Source organism: Phasianus colchicus, chromosome 10, assembly GCF_987193195.1.
Source record: "Phasianus colchicus chromosome 10, bPhaCol1.hap1.1, whole genome shotgun sequence".
NCBI classification, from domain to species: domain Eukaryota; kingdom Metazoa; phylum Chordata; class Aves; order Galliformes; family Phasianidae; genus Phasianus; species Phasianus colchicus.
In genome coordinates, this window is record NC_143445.1 from 10,592,288 (window position 1) to 10,614,824 (window position 22,537).

The window sequence follows — 22,537 nt, forward strand, 5'->3', positions numbered from 1 at the left end:
GCCTATTTTGTGTTCCAAACCTGATATATAAATCTGTGGTTAAACATCTTTCCTTTACAAATGGGTGAATTTTTGCCTGAAGGCTGTTGGATTCACTTCATACTCAAGTTGTTTTCATTTAATGTGTCTTTGTGTGTTGACAACCTTGTCTGAATGTTGTTTCTTTGTATTCTCCCTGATCAAATACTATTCACAGTGCAGTGGATGTCATGACCCACTAATCCCATTTAATGAAATTCTAAGTCTCTTGTCTAGTTAGGAAAGGAAATCCCATTCAATTATCAGACCTTGGCATTCAACTTATGACTAATATCAAATCAGAAATGACTCTTGCTCCTTCTGTTCACCTTGAGTAAACATTAAATTGATTAATAGATCTAGGTGTCATCAAAGTCCTGAGAATCTGCACAAACACTGTAATGGAAATAAAAATCATTTCCATTGGGTACATTTAATTTACCTCTTGAGGCTTTATGCTAATTTCCTTATCCCATGAGTTATCTTAAGCTGGTGATGTTACATATTTTTCTCCCCAAAATAATAAACTATTATCAGAACCCACTATCATTCACTTTCTCAACCAGAGACAGGACATAGTTTGCCTTTGATATTAGAAACATAAAAATAACAGGAAAGAAAGAGGCTTTGGCTCTATACATGAAATTGAAGCAGGAAGTGATCAGCTCTTCATTAGTATAGCAATACAGTAAGAGAGATTATGATGTTACTTAAGACTTGGGCACTTGCAGATGTTGCAGGACCCAAGATGAATGAAGACTGTTGGCTTTACTGTTAAGAAATTCTCCAAATGTTTTTGGACAGGAAGAAAGTTATTAACCTCTCTGCAGTGACAGTAGAACAAAGTGGGTACTTTAACACAACCTGCCTTAAATGTGCTGAAAAGTCAAAGGAAAAGGCATCCTGCACTTCCGTTTCTCAAGGATCAGATACAGCTGGTGTGTGTTTCCAAACAGCTGCAATATTTGTCCAAGGAAAATGCAGTAATCTGCTTAGTGTCTGCATATTTGTCTGAAGAGTGCTTAACAAGCTTTTCTGATGATCAGCACTTTTTAAGAGTGCATTGCTATGGGCCAGTTCCACCTCCATGGCCTCACACTGCAGAGACCTCAAATACACCTCTAGTGTAGTTAAATAAAGATATTCATTAATATCCACAAATCTCTTCACCATTGTGATAAAAGGCTTTTCAGTAGTGGCTGGAGGAAAAAAAGGAGGAAGGAGTATTTTTGTGATGACCAAACTTTGAAATAAGCAATAAAGTTTTCTTTATTTTCATTTCACAGAGGTCATAATTAAGCACTTCTGAAATTGTTCTTCCCCAGAGACTGCAGTTACTACCTAACTGTTCTTCACTGGCTTACAGCAGTCTTATCTGCATTCACATAGAGAATGTCAGTACAAAACTGTGAATGAGCTAAACTTTTAATGCTTCAAATCAGTATCTTTTGCCCTATGGGTTGTGTAAGTGCCATATATGTTGTACAGCTGTAACCAAATTTATAATTTTGTGCCATTACACAAATATGGCATATGTATTGGTGAAATAATTGTTCCTGTGCGTGTGTAAACCACCCTGGAACAACTAAAGCTGACAGTTAACAAAGATATTAAAGGCAGACTCAACAACATTCAAAACAAATGAGGAAATAATTAATACTGTAAATTCTTACAGTTATTTATAATTACAGTTATCATCAAGTACTAGTAAAGATTTGCTGCAAGTTCCAAACCTCTTAGAATGCCATTCCGTATCTCTGCTAGGCAGATTTAATCACCCTTCTCCTTTTATGTTCACCAGAAAATCGATAGCCACTTGCCTGAGATGACCTTACAATGTTTCTTGGGAAGAAAGTCTGTGTATTACTGACTCTAGCAGAACAGACAGGCTATTATTGCTTCAGTTCCTTATTTAGCAAAGTCAGTTTTTATCTACAGGCCTGGCACAATGAATTTGTATTGACAAGATTGCTGTACCGTGACTATGTATTTCGATAGCTTCCAAGCTGTTATCTGTCACTGTCTCTAAAGGCAAACAAACAAACAACAACAACAAAAACAAACTACAAAACCTAAAAAATGTGATTGACAAGATTCTTTTGTTGTCTTCTGCAGCAAAAAGGAGAATTTAACCTTGTATGTACCATTGTCCTTAACTTGGATTGCGGTAGATGTGGCTGCCATTGCAGTATGAGAAGGAAGGATGAACTCTTGAAAGTGATTTTATATTTTCTTCTGAAAATAATGGTGGATTTTAGCCCATCTTTAGACATATAGTTACAGCCTTAATATTGAATTGCAGTAATTTAATACACGGGATTTCAATAGGAGATTTACAGTGAAGTCTGCATTTCCACCCTGACCTGAATGAAAATGGGGGCATATTTTCTCACAGATTCACACAGGGCCTCAATATTCCAAAGCAGTCTGTTAGTTTTATTATTCAAGAGAAAGAAGTATAACATGAATTAAAGGCTCCTGGAGGCCTTTTTCCTTACGGAGACACATCCACACCAGCTGACACTGGGAGCGCTGCTGGTTGCTACCACCAGTGCCTAGTTCCTTCCCAGGCCTCTCTGTGGTTAACTACTGGTGGTATCCAATTGCATGAGTTTGACTTAGAGTTGTCGTTGGTCCAGGGAGACAGAGATGAGCAAAGTTTACTGGTATCTGTAGCCACAGATGGGGTTTCACATGACAGTCCTTGAGCATCCAAGAGCACTATTTAAGGGTATGTAAGGGGCTCATGACTGGGCAGGAGGCAGGGAAAAGCCAGTAGTGAGTACTGGTCCAGGCCAGCAAGCTCTGTTCCTTGAGTTGCTCTAGCCAAAGGCAGCCCACAGGCACAAGGAAGTATCTCAACTATGCGACCTGCTGGAAAGCACACTTTTTTTCCTTTTGGGAAGAAAAGTAGAATACCATTAATTAGAGAATATGTCAAATGTAATTCAGCGCTTATGTTTTAACGGCATAGTGTGATTGATGGAAGCTCGGAGTAAATTAGCCATTTGCTTCTGTAGAAGGGTATTTCTGCACTGCCATTCTCATCCTACTCTCCAGACTACACTGACAGATCTATTTATGTATTTAGTTGTATTCTTTCAAAAGAGGACAGGAAAGGTATTCAATGACCAGTGAAGACGTTTCCAAGGTAAAATACTTGCTTTCTTCTGGAGAAGTCTCTCTTTGAGACTGAATGAATGGCTGGAAATGTGGATTGCAGATGATGTACACTATATCCTGGGATTTTGGGGATGAGTCATATTACTGTACCAGGCAATGGCTGGACAAATAAAAAAAACTGCTTCCATTATTAGGAGAAAGAAATGTACAGTGAAATAAAGACACAACTTTGATACACTGATAAAAACAAATGCATATTTGGTAGAATTGTAGAACAATGTGTTTATATCAGTAAAGCAGACAAGCTTTCAAATCTGTGATTTTCCAACTTGTTAATGTAGCAACTATATAATAAATACATTAGGTTTGCATTTTATATATATTTGTATACATATGAAAATGTACATTTTGGAAAACAAAATACTGATATATTGTCTGGAATGTCCTCAAGCCTTGGATTACTTCTGGATGGAAAGAAGCAGGCTAGAGCCTGCTTCCTAGAGGAATCCACTCACTTTGGATCTGGTTTCTGGCACCCCTTGATGAATAACAGATAACTGTGTCCTTTTTAAGAGGCCTTCAGCAGAGATAAAAACCTCTGTATTAAATGCCACATATCTGTGCTATATCAGAGAATAAGAGACAGATTTGGGCTGAAAATAATGACCTCTTTGGCATAGGCTGATATCAAGGACCATTAAATAACTTCTACCAGTTCACTGAGCCCTCGCTGAATTCAGGCAGATGAGAGCAGCTGTCTACAGCAAGGTAATGTACAGTACTGGCTGTTTCTGGAGGAAGTCTAGGGGAAAGCCAGAAAAATGCTGAGCTGCATTCAACATACTATCATTGATCATTTCTCTGCTCATTGAAAAAGACTTTAGGAAAGGAAAGTAAATTTGGTCTACAGTGTGTAAAGTATATATGTTTGAGAAGAGATTGAAATAGATGGGTATTTATTAGGAAGTGCTACAGATGTTGGAGTAACATTGTTTAACTTCAGACAAACCTGAATTGAAATGGCCAGAGCAAGCAGCCACTAAAAATAGAACATAAGAATAGCATTTTGAATAGGAAATTGGCAAAATAGAAGAATAAGACTCTTTTGTAAGTGGGATCATTCTTGTCTGAAACTACTTGAGTGAGTTTACAAGTAAAGTAAGTCTGAAAAGTGCCTTGTCATTAGAAGCAATATAGGTGTATGGACAATTGCCAACCATACTTTGCTCAGAGTTGAGAAACACAGTGCAGAACTATACTGCATCATTCACCAGACTGTTTAAACTCCTCTTGCTTGAATAGAAGCCCATCATAATGTTACTGAATACTTTTAAAGTGTTCCATAATTAGTTTCCAGAAATAAATTAGCTAACAGTGGATGAATCACAGGCTTTTGTTCTGTACATCCCATTTTGATCAACCCTCAGAGATTCTTGGACTTGGAAAAGTCACAACTCAATGCAGTTATGGTCCTGCCAGCCCCATACAACTTTCTCATAATCACATCCTGGCTTCCATTCCTTCCTCATGCTGTCTCCAAAGACATCCACTCCCCTTGGCGTGATACCTTGTCGTGTATTTTAAGGCGTGATGTAGAAGTATAGCAGGGTGCATGGCTGAACTCTGCTTTCACCTCCCTTTGAAGTTAACAGAATGGCAGAATGTGCGCGTTACAGTATTTCTCTTATTGCATTCCCCCAAAACAGTGTTTCTTGGGAGCTTTCCAAAGCCAAACAGTTGCTACTTTGGAATACAGGACAGCAACAGCCGCTGGACATGTGCCAATTCTTCTTTTAAATATCAACAGCACTACCACCTGAAGCCACCGTAAACTCATCAGAACCGAGTGGAAAATGCCACTAACTCATCTCTGCATTTTTGCCCTGTGCTGCTTTTGGCAGGCGGCAATAATCACATAATCATCCATTCAATTCAGGACTGATGAGAACGAAACTCCAAAGAAAATGCAGCTAGGGGTAGAGAGGAATGCAAAGTTCCAAGTAACTGTCTTCCTTTTGGGTTTCTTGATGGTTTTCTATTTTACTCTTCAAATAACTTTACTGTTGCTTTGAAACCTCTGATGCTGTTACAGCTGAGGTATTAATCAGCAGTTTACTTGTTAATGTCCTGATTTGGGCCAGCAGCGGAAACACTGGCTGGTTTGTTTCTTACAAAGGTTCTAAAGAAAGGGCTCCAGGCTGGTGAGCACAGAGCACTTTTTTTTTTTTGCTTTTGGAGATCAGTGAAGATTTCCTTTTGATGTACAACTGTTTCCATCGCAGATTTGATACAGAGTCTTCAGCATACAAAATCACATCCTTGATTATGGAAATGAAGGCATAGGATGAGAATAAAACTTCTGCATTCATTTGAACGAGTTAATTAAAATCCTTCCATCTCCATCGCTGTCCACTTGTTGCAAAACTCAGCATTTGCTGATTACCTGGACACAGATATGGAGCAATAAACACTGATTTATCATAAATGATTCTGCAACATTTGCAGAAAATAGTTTTATTCTTTCTTTCCCTTTACTTCGTACTGCCTACAGTGATGAAGGAATGAAGGAATTTTCTGCTTCTGTTGTTAGGAAATACCTGTTACTGTGGGGTGTCCATTTGGATAAACACTAGGAGCAGAATACTCAAACACAGCAGACAAAAGCTGAGCCCAAGCATTTAAATAGGAGCAGCTCCAGGAGCTCCAGTGGTTGCCATTGCAGCAGCACAGCTACATGTTCAGGAGTCAGGCATTTTGGATAAAGGTGCTAAACAAAGGATTTAAACGCTTAAAGATCAGTGGGAGAGGGAGCCAAGAGACATTTCTGAATCATTTTCTCTGCTTAAAGATAGGAAAATGCTATTCATCTGGGACACAGTTCTTGGAAAAATCCAGAGTTGGTATCTTACTTTCACAGAGTCTGCAGATGTTATTCTGATATCTTTTTCTTTTTTTTTACAAATCAGATCACATCTTTTATAAGTTCTTAAAATATCTATGTGCCTAATTTGTATTGTTTATCTGTGTTGTTCTTTGAAAAATGGATTGCACATTCAAGACTTGCCAGAGAGGCTGCAGAGTTTAATGAAGGCACAACTGATATGCGGGCTGCAAATGCCAGCTGGTTTCCACAAGAAAATATGAGCTGAGATGAAAAAAAAATAATTCTCCTGAGCCCATGCCTGTTCTGAAATGATTACTGAAAGGTAGCTCCAACACTGCCTTAGGAAAAAGCAGACACATGAATAACAAAGACATTTTCCCATCCTGAGTAATGCATGTTAATAAAGGACAATTAAAATACAAAATATACTGTAACCTAAGTAATATTTGTTCACAAAACTTATTTCAGACCTGCAGACAGACAGTGAGGTGAGGGCAGTTTTGTATGTCGTGATGGTACAAAAGGAGATGCTGTGAAAGATGGGTGACCCACGTGTTAAGTTGGTCATTCATTGAGCAAGATTAAAAACTGAACTGGAGCCAAAGATGAAATCGGAAAAAAAAAAAAAAAAAAAAGAGTAGGAGAGGGCAAAAATACCACAGGACAAGAAATCCTCCAGGAACAGACCATTGATATATTAGGTATCACTGACAGCAGCGGCGGAGCTGCTCAACTCCTAACCTGGGGTTTAATGGCTCCTATTTATCACACAGGACACAGGTGGTCTGAGAGAGGAAGAAGTGCATTAATAATTGTGATAGAGTTTAACACAGAACCACTACAGGCTTGCAAAGAAGCGGCCTTCAAAGAAGAGATGTGCAGGGGTGCGTGCTGGGGACACCCGCTGGCCCCGTGGGTACACGCACACTGCTCCATCCTTCACCGGGCAGCTAGCCCATAGTAGAGAAGGAAAGCATGTGCTTGCATCCTGTTCCCAAGCGATTTTCATCCCACTCTGGGTCATCTCAGCCACAAATGTCAAACTAATTAGGAGAAAACAAGATCTGATTTGAATCCCCAAGGTGAAACTATAGCCTCATCAAATGTCTGGTGATTCTTTTGCTGTCAGTAATTTGTGTTTTCTGTTCTTGTTGATCCTCTGTTTGGTTTGAGCTGTCTTCAGGAGGGAAAACAAGACCTCTCTGAGGATATTTCTGAGGTGTTACCTTTAATGAACTGGGATTCAAGTTTGTTTGTTTGCTTACATTAAAAGGAACTTGATCCTTTTTAAAAAGCAAAGACTTGCTGCAGATACAATGCTAATTAAACCTCTTAACTCTTTGGATATTTGTATTCTGTGGTGTTGAATTCAGTGTGTAAAGTCTGAGGTGTTCTGCCAGTGATGCATTCAGGTTGTATTCTCTGCAGGAGAGGAAGCTGAGTCTTCTATATGCAAAACACTGCTAGCATTCATGTCCGTCAGCAAATAACAAATAGCACTACTAATAATGCCAACACTAGTTTCTTGTTTGTATCACAATCTGTCCTTAGGAATTTCTTAGGTAACTAAATATCACTTCATTTTTTCACTTACATAGAAATATTTATCTGTTAAGCTTTAATCTATTTAACTACTTTCTTTTTAACCTTCACGAAGGCATCCAGAGAATAAGTTGTTCTACTGAGGAATATATATGTGCGTCATAAACACTGCTTATTTGCACATCTTTGTTCCTTAGTTTTTTGGTTTTTGATGTTGTTGTTGTTTTGTTTTGTTTTCTTTAGAAAAATGTTTTTGAATAAGAATTTTAGACAGCAGCAACCTGTTTTAGACACACAGCTGAGCTACAGAAATAATGGTCCTGTGGTCAGATATGAAGCCAACAGTTTTCTGACACCCATCTCACTGCTGTGAATGCTTGAATCCTGGTCCATAAACACTCCTGAGTTGGTGTCACTGATCTGTTGTAATGCAAAGGTGCACCATCTCCCTCCATGGTACATCTGATGTGAAGGTGCCTTACCAATACTGAAGAGAAAAGAAAGGAAAAGGAAAAGGAAAAGGGAAGAGGAAAGGGAAACTAGCTGGCAGTGCTGCTCAGTCCTACCGTAATAGGTTGCTCAGTGGGATAGGTTTGAAACCACCATGGAACTGGAGAGTATTGGCATCAGGAATATTCAGCTAAATGAATGAAAATGGGCAATATTTGCAGTAAATAATAACTACTAATAGAGAACAAAATGTCAGGAGCTTGCTATGTTTTATTATGTTTTCCATGCAGTGTTTGCAGAAGATTGGCTGTTTTCTAGGACCAGATTGGAAATGCTGTGTTTTATGACAATAGGTTGAGCTGCAGTGGTCTGATTTCTTTGTGCACATTTCAGTAGTGCATCAGCAGCTGAAGGATACATGGAATTCACAGGTGACTGCTGTGGTACCAGCAGCAATGTGGAATTGTCTGCTATCGTTCATTAAGGCACACATATCTGAATAGAAAGTATCTGAAGACAATTAGCAGAGCAAATAGCATTAAGGAGTATTTTAGAATTGTTTTCAGAGAGATCCACAGCTTGTCAGTGTCAGCCAGAAGACGTAGGAAAATGGAGTAAATATAAAGAAACACCAATTTATCAAGACTGCCAGCACAGTGAGCAGAAGGGCTTATTACGACAAATTGCAGTTGAGGTGAATGAGGGCACAGGGAAAGCGGGACTTAATGCCAATTACTCTGAACCACGAGGTAATGTCAGACATCACTGCAGTTGCTTACGGAGGCCTCCACAAAATATTAGCAAAATACCCTTTGTGAGCCCCAAAGTGCTGCTCAGCATCAGCACTGGCCTCAAACAGGGCCACGAGAGGCCCATACGTGGCGGTCACTCACTGCTACACAGGCTTCTCCCTCTCCAGCAGAGCTGTCAGCCCAGATTCCTGGGCTCTCTGGTGCCTGTAGAAACCCACAGGCTCCCACCCTGAAAGCTTTTCAGTATCACTTCTTTGGTAGTACTTACATCAGCTGCTTTGTAGTATAAGGGCAATGAAGTCATGTTTCTGGTTAGGGTCAGTGACATACTGTGTAATAATGATGTAAATCTCTTTGTATGTAACAGCCTTAGATTTTTCTAAGCTGGCAAGTAATGACCTCTTTTCAGGGCAGACTTGTTTGTTGGCGGGTGGAAGACAGATTCAGGTGGGACAGATTGATCTCAACCACAGCACTGCACTGGGACACAGAACAGTGCACCCAGACTAAGACAGTGCATCAAGGGAAGCAGATTTCTGACTGTGATTCACTCTCAGGAGAGACTTTGAAAACCCCTTAGGGCCTCTGTCTGTTTAAGCATCTCAAAATATTTTAACAGTACATCCTTCTCTTGTCTTGGAAGAAAACTCTCCATCAAGTAATTTTTGGATAGGTGCTCATGGCATGTATGTGACATTCTTCCACTCACTACCTTGCTTGTAATGAGAAAATGAGTTAAAGAAACCTCAACCCATTTGTTGTCTTAATCATGTCCTCTGTTTTCCACATCACCATCTACAAGTGAGCAGATTCCCAGAGTACTGTACTGATATTTCATTTAATCATTAAACAGTCTCACAGAAGAACTTAACGCTGTCTGTGCTAGGTAGTTACTCTGCTTGATGTGGAATGGTATTACTTAGAGACATAAAATGACACAAGTGCTTGTTATCATATTTATAGCATTTAGAATCATGGTATTTTATCTTTAAGAAGAGGGAACTGTTCATAAGTGACCATTTTAAATCAGGTAACAAGTAGCAGGAGGTGAAGGGAGGAAGGAAAAGCAACAATTTCCATGTCTGGCCAAAGGGTACTGATGAGGAATGCAGGCAGTTTTGGGCCAGGTACCAACAAATCAGGCACAGAGCTGGAAGAGTATTCCAGGAGAATTAAGGTAGTGTTTGATTTCCACCTTGCTTCATAGTAACCTTCCTCTTAGCTTTCAGTCTGTTTCCTTTCTATTTTTACTTTCATTGTGTCTTTCTGCTTTTCCATGCCACAGTGGACTGCTGAGAGTGCAAAAAGTGAACAGAGTTCTTTGATCACCTTGATGAATTCACATCATTTCAGCAAATTATGCACATACTTTCTGTATTCATTCTGGGGATTTCAGGTAACAGTGAAATTTCTTGCTTCACTCACACAAAGCATTACCAAGGATCAGGAATGCTTTTTTGTTGTACAAGAGTAAAACCTCTGACAAGCTGTTAGGAAAGAATAATGTTAAACTACAAACCAAATGACATGTTACCTTCCTATTTTTAATGAGAGCTGCATTTTTCTTACCAAGACTGGTATTCTTTCGAAATTAAATGTCATTCCCGAGGCCTAGAGAATTTCAAGTTGGGTTAAAGCCAGACCTAAGTGAATCAGGAACTGAAATACTTACTGAATTGTAGAACTAGAAGTAGAAAAGTATGAATGCCTCCAAAAAACATCAGAAGTCTTTCCAGAGTGTTCATCACACTGTAGCAACCAGAGGCAGACTGTGGCCAGAGCATATTTAAACAAAATGCAGAGGAAGCTGTGGAGGAAGAATCAAAGCTTTCCTTGGCAAGTTCACATTTGATTAAAAGCACAGCATGGTTTGGGGCTTTAATTTATTGCGATGTTCAGCTTGGCAAGGTTGAAGTCTTAACCCTGGCTTTCCACTACCTTATGTTAATAGAGTCCCTTACACTTTCGGAAAGTGTTTTCAGGGGGGCTACAAATGCATAGACCTGCATTTGAATGGTATGTATGGCTTCACCTTCTTCATCTGCAAGCACAAGGTGCACACTCAGCACACGCACAGCCCTGCCAGTGCTTTGTTTGCTGATGAGGGCTCACACTAGGGCTAATGTCCAATTGCAGCCTCTGCTGCATGCGGGGCAGAGTCAGGCCCCATAAACCCATGGCATGTGTGTGCACCTCCTACCAGCAAGGCCAAACAGCAGCTAAAAGGTTGTGCGGAGGAAACCAGAAGCAACTGGGAGCACCTGTCCTTCCTTATGCCTTTTCTCTGTATTGCAAATAAAAGCCTGGCTCCTGCTAGAAAGCAGAGCTAGCCAGGGAGATGCAATGCTGTTGATGTTTTCTGAGCATAAGAGAATTTCTAAAACCAGCTGGAGTCCCACAGGAGGGCACTGCATGCACTGGCACAAGCATCACACCTGGCACCCTGAGATGCCTCTTCTCAGTTCTTCAGCTGTGTAGATACATGTTGGGGCATTTGTCCCTGCATGGACTGAAATGATTTTACAAGGCTTGGAAGCCTCTGTGTAACCCTTATCCACAAAATGGGCTACGTGATTCCTCAAATCCAACAAAACCAGATATTATCCCCCTTGGTATTTAGTAGTCTGCTCAGCAGGGCTTGATGTGCCTAGTACCACACAGCTCCTTGGGCACAGCCCTACAAGGCGGTGCTTAGGATATATTAATCTGAAGAGGAAAAGTCCACTGCTGAGCACTGCAGGAGCACGGCAACTTCACCTCCCTGCTCTTACACCCGGGCTCCTGCACTGTCTGGGTGCTGGGGCTGCAGCTGAGGCAGCGCAATCGAAAGCAGCTGCAGGGCTTCAGCAGACACAGAGCTCGCCAGTGCTCTTTCCCCTTCTGTCTAACTGCAGGATGCATAGTTGTTCGGTGAGAAAGCAGGACATTAATCCATCTACTTGTGCAGAAGAATGAGTATGGTTTTCCAACAAACATTTTAACATCCAAATTTTTGCAACTACCACTTAACCACTTCTCAAGCCTCAGTCTCAGAAATATTACTTTGCTAACAACGTTTTAAAAGAAAAGCCAATGGAATATTTTGTTACAGAACTTTCCAAAGGTGCACGCAGGATCGAGAAACACAGCTTTAATGGAGAAGACAACAGCACAAAGGGATGGAAACCTTAGCACAGGGATCAGAGCCACCCATCAGGTTGTGATGTCCATTCTTCATTTATTTAAAAAAGAAAAAAACAGAAATTGCTATCCAAAACAAAAAAGATACTGAATAGAGAAAAAAGTGATGTGGCCCTCCCATCACCTTCGTTTTCAATTTGCATCAGAAGTTAGTTCATAGCTTTATTCCCTGGTGATGCTGAAGGCGGTAGTGATGGTGCACAAACGAAGATGCCTTCACATGCACAAAGCTGCATACATCGTTTTTGTAAACAAACATGTCCATATCGACTTAGGCCTGATGAAAAATATACAATAAAAACATTCATCGTGGGATCCCAGGCAGCCAATTGGTACAAAAGAATGTGTTCTAAGCATATAAAAAACAAACAAACAAAACCCACAAAACAAGTAAGAAAAAATACAACACCGTTGTAAACTCAGTGTAGGTAAATACCCACAATTATAAACCTTAAAAAGGGAAATATACTTTCTAAGTCCTGCCTGGTGTGTCTTGAATCATAGATAAAAGGATTTAACATTCTTTTTACTCTCTCCACTTTTAATAGGAAAATCCAGGTGCAGATGTGGGCTTGATTCCAGTGCCAAGCTGCCTGCTCTGTTTAATAAAGAGTTTAATGCAATTTAATCCAAAGAGGCAAAGAGCCCAAAGACACCAGCACTGGAGTCAGAATCCTAATTAATTTTCTGTTGGTCACAGTTGTCAAAGAGATTCCCCTGCTTGTGGTTCTGCTAATAAGGTTTAAAAAAATCCAATAAACTCAGTATTTGCGCTCAGTTGCAACTCCTAGGGAAATTATTAATATTTATGTAAGAAAATAGAATATTACCAACCAGAATTATTCAGTTATCTTCCCCTTCCCCTTGCTTCATCCCCCAGAGATTTTTCTGTCATTCATGATGAGATAAGAATAAATGCATGGAAATTCCTCCGATAGAGCCTTCCTCATTCAGCACTGTTGCGTTAGAATAGAAGCAGTATGCCAGCAAGCCTATGGGGAGGCAGAGCATGGAACCTCTACACCTAGGGGAGTGGGTTCTGCCCTGCAAAGACATGCAGGCCCTTTGATTCCTATGGACTGGTGAACCATTTTACAGGAAGCTTTCAGATTAGGGAAGGTGTTGATAAGAATGAACTGATGTTCACAAAACCTATACTGCACGAGCAGAAAGGAGTGGAGTCAGGGCATTAACATAGGGTTTGTCTTTGAATGCTTGGTGATAGTAAGCTGCTGTTACATCCTTGCACAGTGCATCACGTCAGATTGCTAGAGGGGATTCTTTTGGGTAATACACTATGAGAAGATCTGGGTTTATATATCACTTTAAAATCCTGTTATTCCAAAGCTGAGAGAAGAATCATGTGAAACAAGCAAACCCCACAGTTTCACAGCAGGCAGGTTTTAGCCAATGCTCCCAAATGCTGAGCTGTCTTTTAACTGCCACCTGGAAACAGAGATGGGCCACTCTGCAGTGAGCAGAACCTGAGTGCAGGTGGCCTCCCAGGAGCTGCTCAGCATCTAGAAATGTGGGAAGTATTGGTGATAGGTGGATGGTTGGACTAGATGATCTTAAAGGTCTTTTCCAAACTTAATGATTTTGTGATTCTATGAAAGGTTGTATAAACCACTTAGAAAAGTGCCTTTGAGACTCCATTTTTCCAAACAGAACAGCACATCTATAGACTGCAAACATCAATTCTCTCAACATCAAAGGGAAAAATGATTTATTGTCTAGAAGGATGGTAACAGAAAGAAATGCTTTCAGATTACTAGAGGGTTATACACAAGAGGAAAAGAATTCAATTTGAGGTTTTATGTATGAGGAAAAATCCATTAAGGCCTGGTCTTGGTCCATCCACATCTGCAGCCCTCTGCCAGCACTTTCAGGGGCAGCAGGATGGTGCCTCCTATCTGTAAGGAAAGACTTACAGCTAATGTGGGGGGATTGCAAGTGAAATGACCAAACAATAAATGTAAGTCCTGTGAGTGGGCTAATTCCTCACATCTGCTGCTTTCGCCATCGTTTAGGATATTTAACTCTGCAGCAGCACCTGGGGCCAGCTCTGGTGCTCACTGGCATCAGGAAGGAGTTTTAAACAAAGGCATTGTTCTGTTGCTGCAGACAGCCCAGGCTACCTTCCTCCCAAGAGCTGCTCTCAGGCTTATCAAGATGGGTCAGACAGGTTTCAGTGGCATGCTGCTGCTCTCCAGCCATGCTCTGTCCTCAGGCAGGTAATTTATCTGGTCTGTGCACCACTTTTCCCTTCTGCTGAACAGAGGAATTGAATTTTACCTTATAGGGGCATGTTGTGAAGCCACAGAGTTTTAAGGCTGACAGGAGCAGACCTAATAAAGGGGGAATGTGTGCAGCCCTTCAGGCAGCCAGGCATTGGGTGCATGTCGCAGGGCTCTGCCTTCACAGGACGCTTTGTAAATGTGCCCAGAGGGCATTCAAAATAGAGACACATCTTAGTAAAATTAAATGTGAGATTAGATAGTTCTCAAAGTCATAAATGTAAGAGTTCTGAATTAGCAGAGCTTTCAAATCGAAACGCTACACAATTAGGTCAGACAGCTCAGCTCCCACCAGCAGCCACTGTCACCATAACAGTGCTCCAGATGCAGCAGCACTTCTCACACTGCCCATGACACTGTGCTGCCATGCCACCATGTCATCATGCCACCATGTCACCATGCTGCTGTTCCACCGTGCCACAGAACTACGATGCTGCCATGTCACCACATCAGTACCCAATGAAGTTAGTGCCACACAGAGGAGCCTCCCTCCAAAGGGAGATGTAGGCTGCTGAAGTACAGGCACAGTAGATACAGGGCAGTACTGAACATACGCCACTCTGGTGCTGTGGTTTTCGTGCCCAGGGAATCCTGGGGGTTGCTGACTGTGGCCACTCTGGCTGTGCAGGATCACCATCTGTGCTGCTTTCCCTCCTCTGGTCATCCCGCTCCTCTGGGCTCACCAGTGACAAAGTGCTCTCTTAAATGCTGTGTCCTCAGAAGTCATTTGTGGCAGTTTCTTAGGCAGCTTTGCTTGCCAGATATTATTTGTGTTGTCAATTAGGCCTTTTGGTCTGCTTGATATGCTGGAAAATGCACATTTTTCTACTTCTTTTTTAGTTGTTGTATTTACTCAAGATGAAAGCCAGATGTTATATTAAAAGACAACTGCTTTTCCTAAAGGGAAACATTCATCACTGCAGCAGCAGACGTTGTAGTTTTGCTGTGAATTACTTAAATTCCTCCTTTTTTCATCTGAACAGGAAGTCCAAGAAGATGTATCTGAAAGCAGTAGTATTGTGACTGCAGAACAAAAGCCATTTGCCCTAATCCCTTTAAAAGCTGGTAATGGGGATTTAAATGGACCAAAGTTTAAAACTGTTTAAATATGAAAGCAAGAATAATAGTAAACTTAATATATTGAAAAAATAATAAAAAAAGAATGTTTGGATATTTTAGATAGCATATACTCTTCAGATACAAGAAAAGTGTTGTTATCCAAATGGATATTTTTATGCCCAGTGTTTATTGATCTTCCTACAGAGCCTCTTCTCCTAAAGCCAGGGCCCTGGCACAGATGAATCTAAGTGCCATTTTACCTCATACTGAAATAAAGCCATTCTAAATAGCCATACCTCAGATACGAACAGTGATTATTTCTGCAGGGCAAATGGTATATAAGCACAGACCAAAACACCCAAACTTCTCATGCAGCCAAGTTAACACTTTGGAAATATCCTTCCTAAGTATAAACTATAACATTTATTACTTAAATAAGTGAGGAGTATGTCACAGATTCATAATATCACATGTTCTTAAAAACAATCATAATACCTCACCAGGCTTTGGAAAAACTGTTAAAAGATCTAACAGAATTCCCTGCACAGAATTTTATATTCTCATTATTGAATATTTCCATTATGCTATTGTGGGAATATCTTAAGAAGTAATATAACGTGTTGGAATATAAAGAAGAAGAATGGTGTAGCTATTTTGCAAAATATGTTCCAGTTGAATGAGCTAATTAGCTTTTAATAATGAGACTCAGCCAATGGGTTTTCAAAGCATGCTACTGGGGCTTAATGATTTCAAAAGCTATCACATTTACAAGTTAATGTACCGTAAATTATTCATAAGCGTCTTATAAATAAGTGTAATAAGTTATTTCCAAGGCTAGTGTTGCTTTAAAATAAGGTTCTTCTGAAAAATGCCTTTAGAAAGAGCTTTGTAGGAACCCATATTTACTACCTCTGATGCTACTTTCAGATGAAAATTTGTGTTAGGAATCAGATCATTTGCCAGCCCAGACCTCCTTCAGTCCACGTCTCTATTAAGCCCTGATAATCCCCAGGGTTTAGGAGAAAGCAGAGGCATCAGAGGCACTCAGCATGATGCTGTAGTCTCTGATTTCCTCTTGCAGTGGCATCCAGTGAGGCTACTGGAGCCAGAGAAGCTTCCTGTCCAGAAAGAGCTCTGTTCTCTTTGGCAAAGCAGCTGCTTGCGGCAAGCAGAAAGGAAACAGAAGCCATCTGAGCAGGGTGCTGCCCCATGCTGTGAGCAGCCCTCGCCCTGCCACATCCCCAGACCTCTATCAGCCTCCCAGGAGATGCAGGGCTGTCAGCAACATGCTTGCCGACCCTTTCTTTACAAGTTCCTCTGGCAGGTTAGACTACCTTCACCCAGACACAAAGCGATGGTGAAAAATCTGTGTGTTTTAAGAACTGGACAAAATGTTCCTGAATCATGCACTGTCCCTTTATCCCTTGTAGAACAGCAGAGTTTCAGTAGTAAAAGGTGAATCTAGCTTAGGAATCTGAAATAGTAACTTAGGGGAAAGGTTGGCTGTATTTATGGGTTTTACACTTCTAAATACCTACTGTCATTGTCATGCTTGCCCTGGTTCAAAGGACTGCAGTTGCTGACAGAAAGAGAACTTTGGCTGCAGACGTTCAGGGGAGGATTCATGTAGGTGCTTTTCTTCAGTGGTTAGAATAGTTATTTTTAATTGGTGAGAATATTTGAAAGTCACACCTTCTAAAGTAATACTTCAATCAAACACAATCTTTTATGCAAAAAAAAAAGTGTTCCAGCAGAATTTTTTTATTTTATATATGGTACATCACTCTGCAAATTGTAATCTCTGCTTAAAACCAACAAATAAACAGAGAGTGAGATAAAGAAAGAGCATTGCAGTCCCTGTTTAATTGCCTGCCTGAGACACGTCTTGGCAATGTTCCTGATGATGTTCCTGCTCTTTATCATCTTACGGATGATATTCTAAACATTTTCAGCACTTTGTTGTTTCTGTTATGAGTATTATGTTGTGTCTTGGAAGACAGAAAACTGTAATTTCCTGCAGAAATGCAGCCTTTCAGAAGACCTCAGCTGTCATTATTTAGGATTGTTTTAATTTTGGTAGGTTTTCTTGAGTTTTGATCTTATAGCAAAATGTCTTCAGGCCTTGGAAGGAATTATGTGGTCCTCTTCATATTTCTGATTTGAATAATTAGCTCCGAATTGCATTTTTAAAGGATAGAAGAAACAGTTGATTTCACAATTGCTTGCTGATGGCTAGAGAGTATTGTATTTTCTCTTGAAAAAGTAACTTGGTGAGATGTATTTATATTATCTGGAAATAGTGTGGGTGGAGATACTTGATGAACCATGCTCCTCTCATTCATTTGTCACATGGAGAAGCTTTTCAGTACAAATTCGAATGAGCAGAGGTTCATTGGATGTATTGATCTCAATCTTAAAAATCTACAACCGTTACCTTTGCACAACAAAAGACAACAAGCTGGAATCAGTGGAGTTCCACCAAAGTATGTGCCTCTTAGAGTAGAGCTTTTCTTCTCGGGGGTCAGCTCAGGACCATGGAATGACTCCTCAAGAGACACAAATTATTATCAGTAGGCTCTACAGCGATCTGTAGTTGTTCAAGCTGCATTTTAGCATTGCTAAAACCATGCATGTGTAGCAATCAAAACAACCTGGGACTATCAGCAGGAAGATATGTAGACAGAAAAGGTCACACATATATGATTTACTTACATGAGCACAGGCACACACACCACATGTATACACACATTCCTTTGGTAGCAGTGCAAAGTGCCTTCTCAGAGAGAAAGGCAATAATGAGAGTAAACATCATCCCATTGTTAATTACAAAATGAACACTGCTTTTCAGAGGGGCTGAAGAGGTTTCCGTGATGAAACCACCACTCAGGCATCTTCCCTGTGCTCACCTCAATGTTGCTCATCCACAAGGTTAAAATCTCATCTTGCAGCAATTGCAGGCAAAGCAGAAGGGTTAGTGAGGCTGCAGGATAAATCCCAGCATTTAAAATGCTTCTGTACATTTGTTTAGAGGAATGAGAAAATGTTCAGTGCATACTCCTCCCAAAAACATGGATATCTGGTGCTCTGCAAGTGCTTTAGCTCCCCATATGTTGGACAGTAAAGCTCTGGATCCAAAAACCAGTTACTGTGATTTACTTACAGGTTTCATAGAAGCCTACTTCACAACCAGTATCAAGGTCCTTGGGGAAAGGCAAAGGAGCACTGACAGTATTTGCATACACCTAACAATAGTTTCCATAGACATCCCATAGGCAGATAGAAAAGCAAAAAAGCAAAAAAGAAAAATGAGTTTGGCAAGCAAAATTTAACATATTTAATTTACAAAATGTTAGGGAAAAGCCACATTTTTATGGATTTTATTAAGTTCTCTTTTTCTCCCTTCTTTAATTTATTAAACATTTTAAAATCATTAAGGTTTACAAGTGGTTCCATCAAGCCCCATCCGGGCAATGAATTCATAAGTTTTCAGTCAAGTGAAGAATGAATGAACCATGTCAGCAAGGCGTTCTGCTAACAGGAACCAGGTGGTGCTTGACACAATCTCTGTGAGTAATGCGTCATCATGTTGCATTCTTGATCCTGGTGTGACTTCCTAGGAGCAGTGCCAAGGTCAGGCAAATCATTATTTACAATTAATGACATTATGAAGATTGTATGCTCTTAAATTTATCTTGTTTCTTTTGAACTTGTCTTTGTCTTCCTCTGGTTTTGACCATAAGCTCTTTGGAAGAAGAATGATATTTTTCAGTATTTGGAAAAGGGCCAGATTCTGCAGACAGGCCCTCACACCCGCTCTCACCAGAAGGACAAATGCTGGTTTTGCAGACATCTGAAATGCTGCTTTCCTCTCCCCAGGGAGCAGTTCGTTCTTCTCAAGCTGTCACATGCACCACGAGGCCCCTCATCTCCTCCTACAGCACAGCTCCTAGCTGCCTTTCCGCTGCCGCTGAGCTGTCATGTTTGTATCCCAATTAATTTGTTCCTCGTGCCTTCTTCTAATTCCAGCACCACTCTGTGCAAGACCAAGTCTATACTGCCACTCCCTCCCCAAACCTTTCCTCTTATCCACCTTGGTCCCCACTGCAAGCAGCCCAGCCCCACAGCCAGATCTAGGACCTGAGCACCATCTTCCCCCTTCTAGGTCCAGGGCCTGGCTTGGTCTTACCGATTCCTGCTGCATGGTACATGTAAGGTGCAATGTTCTTACACATTCAGCCACAAAAACCTCACCAACAACCTATCTCCCATGCAATACAGCTTTGACTTACAGACTAAATCTCATTGTTCATCTCCTTTCAGACACTGCACCATGGATCACCATGTTACCCCACCCATGGGTTACAAACACAGCAGATCCCTTTGGCAGAGCCGCAGTCTATCACAGCTTTATTGCTCACCAACTCCCAGCTCCAGGCAGACACACTGCAGGTTCATAGACAGACACTTGATTTTCCCTATTACTGCCTCCAGGTTGGCTGAACTTCTCACAACAGATATTTTCAAACAGCCTTTAAGGCTGGAAGGCTCCATGCCTGCCTGCACTGTTATCCATTCCAAAACATCAGCAGAGAAATTTGACTTTTCCTGAAACCAGGGAAATGATCTTTACTACAAGAAAAAGAGATGACTGCTGAAACACAATTTAAAGAACACACAGAACAAGGAAACACACCAAGTGCATGTGCTTGAGTGTAATTTTCCTAATGCATCTGTGTTGTTAGGGGTGGTGGCTCTGTGTTTTCCATATATAACAGGCATTACTCGAATAACTTTCTCCTCCTTTTTCCTAGAAGTCTTTGACAGTTTGCCATTTTTCTCAGAGGTCTGTAATTATTTTTTTGTACCTCCTGCATTTGCAGTACATTAAATCTCTCATTAGTTGCTTATTCACTAGGAATTGGAGATGATTATCACTTTGCTGCTTTGATTTTTTTCCTTTGATATGATAATTTACTGCCCAGATAATATCAATAAAAGGCAAGGCGGCAGATTGAGTGTCCTGGCTGTAATTGAGGCAAGATTTGTGGCTCTCCTTCCAACCCCTCAGCATCAATCTGCCTGCACTTGTGCTGCGGGGGGAAGCAAGGCCTCATGCCAGGGCATTGCCGCAAGCCAGGATGTGTAAAGTCCCTGCAGCCCACTTAGGGAGGGCAGGCAAAGGAGGTCTTGTTCTTAAACCTGGATGCCCATTGCTCTTGGATCCTGTTCAGTAGCGGAATGGCACAAGCAGTAGTCAAAGCTTGAATTTTATGTCTCGCTATAATTTTGTTGTCACACCATAAAAAAGGTTGATAGTGTGTACCTGAGGGAGGAAAGGAGAGCTTGTTTCTCATTACATTCTTTATTAATTATTATTAAGCTAAGGCTAAAGCATCCTCCCTGCCAGCAGCCACCATCAGAGCCACAACTGAGCAGAGGAGCAGCACCAGGTGCTGCTTGTCAATTCCTCAATCAGAACAGCCACCTCTGTGCCTGCAGCCAGCACCTGCAGAATTCTGCCACTGCCCCCTCTGTAGTTCAGCTGTGAGGAATCATTATGGCAAAATTATCCCCTGGCATGAAATAGCAAATGAATATCTCTGATAGAAGTATGCAGTGAGAAGCCCTCCCTTGCTAACATCCACAAGAACATTTTGCTCATTTTGTGTTCTTCCATTTCCACTCTGCACTATAAGCAATCACCATCCGCTTTCAGGCTTTGTTCTTCAGCTTAGCACATAATTCAAGGCGTTATACATTGATGTTTAGCTACACCCAGGTCATCTCCTTTCAGCTGGAAACAGGCTTCATCCTCTGTTCTTTGCTATTGAGAATGGAAAAATCATTCAACATCAGGCTAACTGACACTTCTCTTGGAAATATTCAGGAGGCGGGTGGAACACCAAAGCCCAATTGCTGTCTTGGCCACCATTTTCCCATACACACCACAGAATTAACAAAAGCATGTAAGGAGGAAAAGTATTCTCAAGCTCCCCAGACCTATAAACATACCCTCAACACTGAGAAGTTTAATTGAAGGGGGAAAGGACACAGACAGGTCACTTGCCCACCTGCAGAAAGACCAGAGCTGTGTCTGCACCTCCAGCACCAGCACCCACAGGCAGGATTCTGGTGCACAGATCCAGCTGCAGGTTCTTCTCCAACTCCTCTACCTTTCTAAACAGCATCTGGAGACCAAGGAATGTGTTTGTGCAGCGCTTCAGTAGTACACAGTTTCTAAGTGTGTGTGAAGATAAATACACGTGTTAACTAGCAAGTATTGATTTTAGAGGGAATTAGGTATATAAACACTTCTAAAATCTGGCTTCAGCTGCAGGGTGTAGCAATGCTGGATGCATAATATTTAGCAGTGCAAAGTGGCTGGTTCCTTATCACCCTGAGGACATGGAGGCGATTAAAGATTATCTCAGAAACCATTTCATTCAGAGCCTATCTGCTCTGCAAGGTTCCTTCCACCCACATCGTCCCCAGCTGCCAAACGCAGACACCCACAGTGGGCAGGGGCTGGTTGTCATGGCTTGGGAGTTCAGCATTTGAATGAAGCAGTAGTAAAATTCTTCAGTCATCTGCATCTTGTTCAAGCCCCTTGAGAGCAGCGTGGAGCCGGCACAGGCTTTGCTTTCTGCTGCTGGGGCAGCACTATGGGAGCTTGGGGCTGTCCTGCACCTGATGGTCCCAAGATGTATGGGAACTCCACAGAATGAAGTGCTGGGTGATGGGCAATATAATCTACCTTTTTGTAGCCTTTAGGGAAGGGAGCAGTACTGGTACTGCTTGTTATGATAAAAGGTTTCCCTTTGGCAAAAGAACCATAACATGAGGGAACGATAAACCCTCTGTCAGCTCAGTATTGTGTTCACTTTTCTTGATCAATATTTTCTTTTTCTTTTTTTCCTGAATTCCACCCCAAAATGTATAAACTTGCGCCAAATGTTTTGGAAATTAATTTATCTTGGAACAGGATTTGGTCCTGTGAACTGTTTACAGCAGCTTTGTTTGCTTCATATGTATATAAAACCCACTGCTCTTGTTGTCTGCATAGGGGCAAGTCCTGCTCACTTTCTTTTGACCCTTCTTTCCGCAGCAAGCATCATTCTTAGGCTGTCAATTTCCTACTGAACAGTATATTGGCAGCCCAGCACCAGATAGGACCAGGAAAGCTACCAGGGCCAAGGTGGAGCATTGCAGTGAGCTGAGCCATGACGCAGGGC

General features: G+C 41.2%; 1 protein-coding gene across 5 annotated transcripts in view; it reads left to right on the plus strand.

Moving 5' to 3' along the window:
- The window catches only part of LOC116230830 (uncharacterized), a 209,420-nt gene that overhangs the window by 173,639 nt on the left and 13,244 nt on the right, over nt 1–22,537 (plus strand). The gene's annotated exons all lie outside the window — the stretch shown is intronic.